Source organism: Macadamia integrifolia, unplaced genomic scaffold (assembly GCF_013358625.1).
Source record: "Macadamia integrifolia cultivar HAES 741 unplaced genomic scaffold, SCU_Mint_v3 scaffold1532, whole genome shotgun sequence".
Taxonomy (NCBI): domain Eukaryota; kingdom Viridiplantae; phylum Streptophyta; class Magnoliopsida; order Proteales; family Proteaceae; genus Macadamia; species Macadamia integrifolia.
Window position 1 is genome coordinate 50,939 of NW_024868247.1, and position 10,785 is coordinate 61,723.

General features: G+C 39.0%; 1 non-coding gene across 1 annotated transcript; it reads right to left on the reverse strand.

Moving 5' to 3' along the window:
* LOC122064122 lies at positions 1–107 on the reverse strand. Its single transcript, XR_006135591.1, has one exon. It is a non-coding gene; the product is annotated as a small nucleolar RNA R71 (small nucleolar RNA).
* Between the last annotated feature and the right edge of the window lie 10,678 nt (positions 108–10,785).

A 10,785-nucleotide genomic window follows, 5' to 3' on the forward strand; every position in this document is an offset into this window, starting at 1 on the left:
AAGCTTAGAAGTGATATCCTTCAGTTTAGGCAAAAGCCTAGTGAGTCATTTTCCAAACTTATGGAGAGATTCAAGGATCTACTCTAAGAATGCCCTCACCATGGCCTAGACCTATGGCATTTATGTCAAATAATTTATGAGGGTATTGATTACCCAACTAAACAAATGATAGAGTCTATGTGCCCTGAGGGATTCACATCCTTTACAGATGAAGGAAAGGCATAGGAATTCTTACTTGACTTAGCTGACAAAACCCGTGAGTGGGAATCCACCCAAGAGAGTGAAAGAACCATAGGAGGGAAAGGATATTTTGTGGATGGGATGGTAGCGAAGGAAGCCCATTTGGATAGCCTAATCAAGAGGATTGAGGCTATTGTTCCTAGAGAGCAATCATCAGTCAATTTGGTTAAGATTTGTGCTTGGTGCCAATCCCCTGGACATGTCATAGAAGAATGCACCAACACCTCTGGGACACTTCTAATGATAATGTTAATGCCTTATACCAGAATAATCCATATAGTAACACCTACAATCCAGGATGGAGAAATCACCCAAATTTTTCTTGGAATCAGGGCAACCAAGCAGGACCTTCCAATTTCTATAATCAAGGTCAACCTGGACCCTAAAGGCCTCCCTTTGCACAACAATATTTTTCTAAAAATACTTTTCCTAGGTCAAATGTAGGACCTCAGGCGAGTTTTCCTAGGGCCCCTCTTCTATCATCTTATCAGCAACCCCCTGGGTTTACCAACATTGGAGAGGCAAGTAGAATAAGTGACTTGGAAAAAAATATGGCCCTCCTCATGACAAGCCATCAAAATCTTACGAGAGAACTTACCCAAGTTGTCTCAATTATGCGTGAGAGGGAGAAGGGAACTTTACCCAGTCAACCAGAGCCTAACCCTAGGCATTATCAGCATGTTAGTTCACAAGGACCAACTAATGCACCACTGAATATAGTACAAGGTCAGACCCAACAAGGGCCCTCTAACCAATGTAATGTTGTTTATGCCTTTAGGAGTGGTAGAGAGTACCAACAGAGTGTTTCTAAATCTTCCCCATTTATTACTTCTGTTAACTCTTCTTCAGTTGAGGACACAAGTGTGCCTCTTGTTCCAGGTTCGTCTGATGAACCTAAAGATTTTTCTGAAACTAAAGATGATTTGGTTGAGGAAACCAAAAATGATTCTTTTGAACATGGGCAAATCCCTAACAGTCCTTATGTTCATCCTATCCCATTTCCTAATCGCTTGGTACACAAAAAGAAGACTGCTTCTATGGATAAAATTTTAGAAGTCTTCAAAAAGGTAGAAGTGAACATCCCTCTTTTGGATGCCATATCCCAGATCCCCGCCTATGCAAAGGTACTAAAAGATTTGTGTACTCACAAACGTATCACTAGTGTGCCCAAAAAAGCGTTCTTAGCAGGTAACATTAGTTCCATAATTACTCAGCCTATAGCAGCCAAGTATAAGGATCCAGAGAGCCCTACCATATCTTGTGTCATAGGCAACACCTATATTGAGCATGCCTTACTTGACCTTGGCGCAAGTGTGAATCTTTTACCTTACCATGTGTACAAGCAACTAGGATTAGGAGAATCGAAAACCACTGGAACTACTCTTCAGTTAGCAGATAGGTCTGTTAAGATTCCTAAAGGGATGGTTGAGGATGTCTTACTAAAGGTGGGGGAATTTATTTTCCCTGTTGATTTCATTGTGTTAGACTAAGCCCTTCTCAACCAAGGATGAGATCCCTATAATTCTAGGAAGACCATTCTTGGCTACCAGTAATGCATTAATCAACTGTCGAAATGGTTTCCTAAGATTATCTTTTGGTAACCAAACTGTTGTGTTTAACATGTTTAGGATTGGCAAGCAACCACATATGAAAGAAGAGATCAATATGCTTGAGGATTTTCTGGATTTTTCTGATGATTTAGTTACCAACTTTGATATTGATTTTGATTCAGAATTCCAAGAGTGTATGGATGAGTTGGATGATGATAATGAAAATTTCTTTTCTGAAGTCTTGAGTCTTCACACACTTGTGGAGCCCTTAGGACCCCTTTCCAATTCCATTCCCAAACCTTCCATAGTTGAGCCCCCTAAGCTAGATCTTAAGGAGTTGCCATCCAATTTGAGATATGCTTTCCTAGGGCCTGACCAGACTCTTCCTGTAATAATTTCTTCAAATTTGACTTCTAGCCAAGAAGAGGAGTTACTTAAAGTGTTAAAAGATAATAAGGAAGTCCTAGGTTGGACCATGGCTGATATCAAGGGTATAAGCCCTTCCATTGTGCAACATCATATACATCTTATGGAGGATTCCAAACCATCCACGGAACCCCAAAGAAGAGCTAACCCAGTGATGATGGAAGCTATTAAGAAAGAGATCCTAAAGTTCTTGGATCATGGAATAATTTATCCTATTTCTGACAGCCAATGGGTAAGCCCAGTTCACGTAGTGCCTAAGAAGTCTGGTGTGACTGTAGTTCCTAATGCCAATAATGAGTTGATCCCTACCCGTGTCCAAACAGGATGGCGTGTGTGCATTGACTATAGGAAGTTAAATGCGACAACCTGGAAGGACCACTTCCCATTGCCATTCATTGACCAGATGTTAGAGAGGTTAGCTGGACATGAATACTATTGTTTTCTTGATGGATATTCCGGCTATAACCAAATCCCAATTGCTTTAGAGGACCAACATAAGACCACTTTTACATGCCCATATGTAACATTTGCTTACAGGCGTATGCCCTTTGGGCTTTGCAATGCCCCTGCTACGTTCCAACGATGCATGATGAGCATTTTTCTGACATGGTCGAAAAATTCTTAGAAGTATTTATGGATGACTTTTCAATTCATGGGAATTCCTATTCTGAATGTCTTCATCATCTTTCCCTAGTTTTGAAAAGGTGCATATCTAAGAATTTGGTTTTGAATTGGGAGAAATGCCATTTTATGGTTAAATCTAGTATTGTTTTAGGTCATGTAACATCCAAGGAGGGAATTAGGGTAGATAGAGTCAAAGTGGATTTAATTGATAATTTACCACCTCCTCAATCTGTTAAGGATGTTCGGTCTTTTCTAGGGCATGCAGGCTTCTACAGAAGGTTTATTAAGAACTTTAGTCAGTTAGCTCGACCTCTCACCTTATTATTTGTCAAAGATCAGACTTTTGAGTTTTTCAAAGAGTGCCTAGAATCCTTCAAGCAACTTAAGAAGGAGTTGACCAATGCACCCATTGTTCAACCACCTGTTTGGACTGAACCTTTTGAATTGATGTGTGATGCTTCAGATTTTTTCATAGGAGCAGTTTTAGGTCAAAGGATTAATAAGTTACCCACTGTCATTTACTATGCTAGTAGGACCTTAAATGATGCACAACTCAATTATACAACCACTAAAAAAGAATTTTTAGCTGTTGTGTTTGCATTAGAAAAGTTTCGGTCTTACTTAGTTGGCTCACATGTGGTGGTGTATACTGATCATTCTGCCCTCAGATACCTAGTTCAGAAGAAGGATGCCAAAGCCCGTCTCATTAGGTGGGTTTTACTTTTACAAGAGTTTGATTTAGAAATTAGGGATAAGAAAGGAGTTGAAAACCTAGTTGTAGACCATTTATCCCGGCTTCCCAATTCCTTGACTGTTGATTCTCCAGTCAACGAGAACTTTCCAGATGAACAATTATTTGCAATGTCCAGTGAACCATGGTTTGCTGACATTGTCAACTTCTTAGTTTCAAGTGTGACTCCGGATCATTGGTCCACCCAAGATAAGTATAGGTTTCATTCCCAAGTTAAGTACTTTTTCTGGGATGATCCTTATTTATTTAAGATATGTCCAGATCAGATTATCCGATGATGTGTTCCTGATCATGAGCAACATTCCATTCTCTCTTTTTGTCATGATCATGCAAGTGGTGGACACTTTGGACCTAAGAAGACTGCCGCAAAGGTCCTCCAATGCGGATTTTATTAGCCCACTCTTTTTAGAGATGCTTTTGATTTTTGCAAGGCTTGCCCCGCCTCCCAGTCTTTTGGCCGTATCAATAAGAGAAACATGATGCCCCTCAACCCTATTTTGGTAGTTGAGATCTTTGATGTTTGGGGCATCGATTTTATGGGACCATTCCCTAATTCTTTTGGGAATTTGTACATACTTTTGGTCGTTGATTATGTTTCTAAATGGATAGAGGCCATACCTTGTAAAACTAATGACCACAAAGTGGTGGTCCAGTTTCTCAAAGAGAACATTTTTTCCCGCTTTGGTGCACCACGTGCAATAATTAGTGATAGGGGTACTCATTTTTGTAATCGGCCTTTTGAGGCCCTAATGAAAAAGTATGGGATCACCCATAAGTTATCTACCCCTTATCACCCCCAAACTAGTGGCCAAGTGGAGATGTCTAATAGGAAGATCAAACAAATCTTGGAGAAAACTGTTAATCCCAATCGTAAGGATTGGTCCCTTAGGCTCATTGATGCCTTGTGGGCCCATCGGACTGCATTCAAGACTGACCTTGGCCAGTCTCCCTACCGTTTGGTGTATGGGAAAGCTTGTCACTTACCAGTTGAGTTAGAGCATAAGGCCTTTTGGGCCATCAAGAAGCTCAACTTTGATTTGTCTGATGCGGGAATTCACCGTAGGCTCCAACTATCTGAGTTAGAGGAACTTAGGAATGATGCCTATGAAAGTTCTAAGATTTACAAGGAAAAGACCAAAGCTTTCCATGATAAACGCATTCTACGTAAATCTTTTACAATTGGTGATAAGGTCTTATTATACAACTCTCGATTGCATCTTTTTCCTAGTAAACTTAGATCCCGATGGGATGGCCTGTTTATTGTCTATAATGTATATCCCCATGGGGCTGTGGAGATTTTGAATCCAGGAACAGGGGTAATTTCAAAGGTTAATGGTCAGCGTTTGAAGCCATTCCTCAAGTTTCCTACTACTAGTAGTGAAGAGGTCATGGATCTCCATGAACCTCTTTACACTAATGACTAACTTTTAATCAGGTATGACCCCCTTGCATTGTCTTTGCTTTTAATTCTTTCCATGAATTGAGGACATTGCATGACTTAAGTGTGGGGGAGGGAAACCAGTTTTTGCTTTTTTCATTTATTTTGTTTGTTTTTCTTTTTATTTTTGAGCTTGCTAAGGATGAAGTCCTACTTTGGCTTTTGGCTAATGATCATACCATTTGGTTGCTTGATGTATGAAAATAAAAGTTTTGACTAAGGTACCCATTTTGAACGTATAAAAACCCTGTTGAGAAGAAAGAAACAAGCATGTGTCTTGAGATGAGACTTTCTTTTGAAAAATAAGAGATCCCTGTTTTATGGTGATGGACCTTATGTAAGTCTGTGGGTTCCTTGTACTTTTGATTTGGAGTTGAGACCTTCTTTTTAATTTGGCATGGGTTGATAAATGCACAATTTTAAATGAAATGTGAAATGTGGTATAAAGAAGAATAAGAGTTGATTCCCTTGGAACTAGACAGGGCATTGCGTCTCAGGAAGCGTGGTGTCTTGATCGAAATTTCTTGGGAGGAAACTTCTGAAGTAACTCTAGCATCACTGCCTTTGTGGGCATATGCAAAAAGTGAAGCTACATAGTAACTTGGGTGTCTGGTGTTTGCTCCACCATGTCATTCAAGCCAAAAGTAGTGGAGTAGAATAGAGTTTATTAGTGAAAAAAAAAGGAGAAAAAAATGTGCAAATGTCATTATTGCTTGGTAACATGTTTGGTCAAAAACACTCCAACGCCTTAGTCATTGGTTCCCTATTTCTTCACAAGTGGTTTTGCCTTAAGATAAGGATGTTTTGGAAGAGACGAGGTGAGTTCCAAATTAAGAAATATGCTAGTGCCTGGAATTGATAAAGGGTAATAAAATTTCAAGTGTGGGGGTCCCTTGTAAGAGAAATTATCTTTGCTCTGGATCGGTATGAGCCTTACCTTTAGCCAAAGTTGGGATTTGTTTATTCTGAATTTTAGGTGTATATTCACTGCAAACACCCACGAAACACAACTCATCCTCTAGGGGTGACCTAGGGGTTTAAAGGCTTGTTGCACATGCTAAGTGCAACTGTGATTCCTACGAAAGTGAGTTAGGTTTTTTGTCTTTATTCTTTTTCTTTTTGTTTTGCTCGAGGACTAGCAAAGTCTAAGTGTGGGGGAATTCTGATGAGCACATTTATGTGTGAAATCTAGGGTAGTAAACATGCATTTTACATATTTAGAATGGAGCTACCTTGGGTTTTACTCTCTTTTTGTAGGTTTTATATTTTCAAGGTCTTAAGGACTATCGGGCACTATATCTTCAATTTTACACGTAAAGAGGTCCTATTTCTTTTCATGGTTACGAAGAGGACAAAATTCTGAGCAAGATGGACATGTTCAATTAAAAGTACACATTCGTTTGGTCACCCGTACAAATGATTATTCTTTTCGGGCCAGAAAAAGAATAATGGATCAGAATTGAGCCAAGATGCAGAACCAACCTGTTTGCAATTGTCCCAGAGGTACAAGGAATACTCCAAATGCCAACAAGGATCGATGAACCACATCCTTAAGTGATTAAAGATTTGTTTTTGGTAACAACAACTACCTAGCATAGTTGGTGAGTTATGGTGTACAAAATTCCCTTGCTCACCAAGAGGTCTCAAGTTTGAATTCATGGTTGTTTTTTTTAGAGAATTTGTTGAAGATTTCCTACTTTTCATTCACTTAAAGCACTAAGGTCATGGAGGGGATTTCCACATCAAATTAGAAGCAAAGCAAAATCGAGGAAGGGTTCCTGCGCAAGAAGAGAAGAAAAAAAAAGGAAAGAAAAAAAAAAAAAGAGGAGAAATAAAGATTGTCCAAATCTTCTCTCTCCTCCACATCATCACCCACCAAAAGATTGTCTAAATCACATAAAGCAAGAAGAAAATCGTTCCTTGGAGGGAGAAAAAGAAGAAAAATAAATTAGAAAAAAAAAAGAAAGAAAATAAGCAAACAAATTATAGGAAATTTCTCAAAGTTTATTTCTCTCTTCTCTCTCCTCCACCTTAGCACTTTTGGTCTCAAAAGATCTCACAACCAATTGTGGGTTTCTCTCTTTTAGGAAAGAGAAATTTGTTACCCTACCTCCCCATTCCCTATAAATACAACTCATGTAAGAGGAGGGGAGACAATTCATTCTTCTTCTAGTTTTTTTTAGTCGCTCTCTCTTTCTCTTGCTCTCTCTTTAGTTTTAGTTCTTCTTTATCTTTTCTTCAATCACTTTTGTAATAGTTTTTTTTTTTATTTCAATTAATGCAAGCACTCTTTTATTCTTATTCAGTCTTTTTATGTTTATGATTTATGCAATTGAGTTGTAATTTTTTAAGTTATAGTTCTAGGCTTAGATCTAGGTGACAAGATCACGAGCCGTGGAGCAATTTTTTTTTCAAGTTCAAGCATTGATTCAAGTAAGTAGGCTCCTTCAGTAGTCTTCTCTCCCCCATCTCATTCTCTCTTCTGACTACCCTTTCTTTCTTAATTTAGGATTTTTATTTTCAGTCATTACATTATGGCTATCCCTTTCCCCCAAGGTTCATGGCTAGTGTATGTGTTGGCTTTGCCCCTCCTAGCCATAGAACCATCAATTTATTGCTTTTATTTTAATTGTCTCCCTTTCCCTAAAGCCAAGTAGAGAAACCCTTATAAGAGTGACTCTCTGGTCAAGTAGGGAAGCTCATATTATGATGCATCCCTCGGACTAAGTAGAGAAACGTACTTGTGAGTCTCTCTCTAGCTTTATCCCTTTCTTTTACTTTATTTTCATTTCAGCATTTTTTTCCTTATTTATTTATTATTATTATTTTTTTTAATTGCGTGGGTTGTTTATTTTCAGTTATTTATTTATTTAATTTTAATTGCGTGGCTTGCGTCTTTAAATTCTTAGATGACGAATGGTTAGGACGTTATTTTAGATATATATGTTTAGGACGGTAATTAGAATTAGATCACAACCATTAATCGGTTCACTTTCGCATTATTAAAGGAAATAAAAAATAAAATGGCTACTCTCCCTGTGTTCGACCCGTAGCTACACTGATCCGTACGCTTGCGGTTACATTTTAAATCTCAAACACAGAGCATGCCATATACTACCTTAGTAAAAAGTTCCTAGAATATGAGACACGGTACACATCTTTGGAAAGAACTAGTGCGGCATTGATTTGGGAAACAAAAAGGTTACAACACAACATGGTTTTCTATCCAGTGCGCTTGATCTCAAGTATGGATCTCATCAAATACCTCTTTGAGAAATCAGCCCTAACAGGACGGATGGCCCATTGGTTGCTTTTGCTATCAGAGTTTGACATCACCTATGTTACTCAAAAATATATCAAGGGGTAGGCCATAGCCGATCATTTGGCTGCCCACCCCACAGAAGATGGAAGATCCTCGGAGGATGCCTTTCCTGATGTAGAAATCATAGCAATAGAGGAAGAAGACACAGCTAATGAATGCCTATTATTCTTTAATGGAGCAGCTAATCAAAAGGGATGTGGTACGGGAATATTACTTGTCACTCCTGAAGGCCTTTATTTGCCTTCATCATTCCGCCTCAATTTCCCTAGTACCAACAATATTGCCAAATACGAAGCTTGTGCTTTGGGGCTCGAAATTGCTTTGACTGTGAAAAGGATCAAGGTTTATGGTGATTCATCCATCATTATCTATCAGACACAGGGAAAGTGATAAACTAGGTACGAAAAGTTGAAGCCATATCAAGAACATATGGAAGAGGTGGTTGAACACTTTGAGAAGATCTCGTTTGAATACTTCCAGAGAGATAACAATAGATTTGTTGATGCCTTTGCAACCTTGGCTTTCATGGTAGAATGTAACCCTATGGCTAGGGTTCGACCATTCTTGGTAGAACAAAGAAGCAGGCCCATTTATCAGAATTTAGTAAACTCTCTAATTACAGATGGTCGGTCTTGGTTCGCTCACATAGTTGATTTCATCAGGGAATGGAAGTACCCAATTTTAGCAACTAATAGAGAAAATAAATTTCTAAGGAGATATGGCACCCAGTTTATTCTTCAAGAGGATTTGTTATACAAGAGATCCTATGATGGAATACAGTTGTTGTGAGTAGACGAGGAGCAAGCCACAACCATCATGGAGGAAATTCATCAAGGTCTTTGTGGACCCCACATGAATGCCAAGATGTTATCTAAGAAGATCCTTAGGCTGGGATATTAATGGAACATAATGGAAGAGGATTGTGCAGACTTTGTCAAGAAGTGCCACAAGTGTCAAATATTTGCTAATATCATACATATCCCACCAATAGAGTTGCATTCGCTTAGTTCACCTTGCCCATTCTCACACTTGGGGCATTGACATCATTGGAAAGATCAACACCAAAGCATCCAATGGTCACGAGTTCATCTTGGTAGCCATTAATTATTTCACCAAGTGGGTAGAATCTCAGTCATATGTAGTCCTCACGTCTGCTAAGGTAGCCAAATTCATTTAAGAAAATATCATTTCCCAATACAGAGTACCTCAAGAATTGATATCTGATCAGGGATCCCATTTCTAGGGCAAGACCGACAAAATCTGCATAAAGTTCGATATCAGAACGCATCGCTCTACCACTTACAGGCCACAGACTAATGAGGCAGTGGAAGAAACCAACAAAAACATCAAAGTCATTATGCAAAAAATGGCAAAAACACATAAGGATTGGGCTAATAAGTCACCCCTTGCCTTATAGGAATATCGGACTTCTGTATGATCCTTGATAGGGGCAACTCCTTTCTCTTTGGTATATAGGGTTGAGGTAGTTCTACCCGTGGAAATCCTGGTACCATCCCTAAGGATGCTTCTTGATAGTTAGCTACCTAAAGGAGAGTGGGTGAAGGCCAGACATGACGAGCTCAATTTTCTCGATGAAAAGCACATGAAAGCCATGGATAATCTGAAGAAATATCAACTAAGGATGGCCAGGGCCTTTAACAAGAATGTGAAGCCCTGTCACATAGAGGAAGGTGAACTTGTTCTTTAAGAACAAAGAGCCCCAATTCATGACCTAAGAAGGAAATTCAGGCCCAACTGGAGTGGCCCTTTCACTGTCAAAGAGATTTTACCAGGCAAAGCTACTAAACTCATAGACCACAACGGCGAAGAAATACCTGGACTGGTCAACATGGATCAACTCATAAAATATTATGTCTAAAAGGGTTAATAACCTAAACTATATCAGAACTGATTCCTTTCGAGGGATATGTAGGCAACTTCACATGTGCAAGTGCGGTCTCAACCATCTAAAGGCAATAAATTGGTTCCTTGATTAATCAAAGTATCTGAAAAGATCATCATAGTTTGTGTCCCCCAAGAATTTCCATTTGGCAAGCAAGGTCATTAGGTATTTGTCATTCCCCTATGGTCCATCAATTCTTATCCAGGATTCCATCCCTAAAGAATCACCATTTGGCATGCAAGGCCATTAGGTATCTGTCGTTCACCTATGGTCTGTCAAACTCTTATCCAGGATTCCATCCCCTAAAAGAAAATTTCCACCTAGCACTAGTTTATCAAGGCCAGTTTACTCTCCATCCTTCATTAGTAAAAAAAAAAGAGCTTGATGGAACAATGGTAAAGGCTTGTTTGAGTCATTAGCTAATGAGTAATACTTTGATAAATCATCATATCTCTTTTGTTTGTGATGGTTTCAGAAAAATTCATAAGCTCGTTAGATGAGATGTTGAGGAAATGAACCTTAGACATGAAC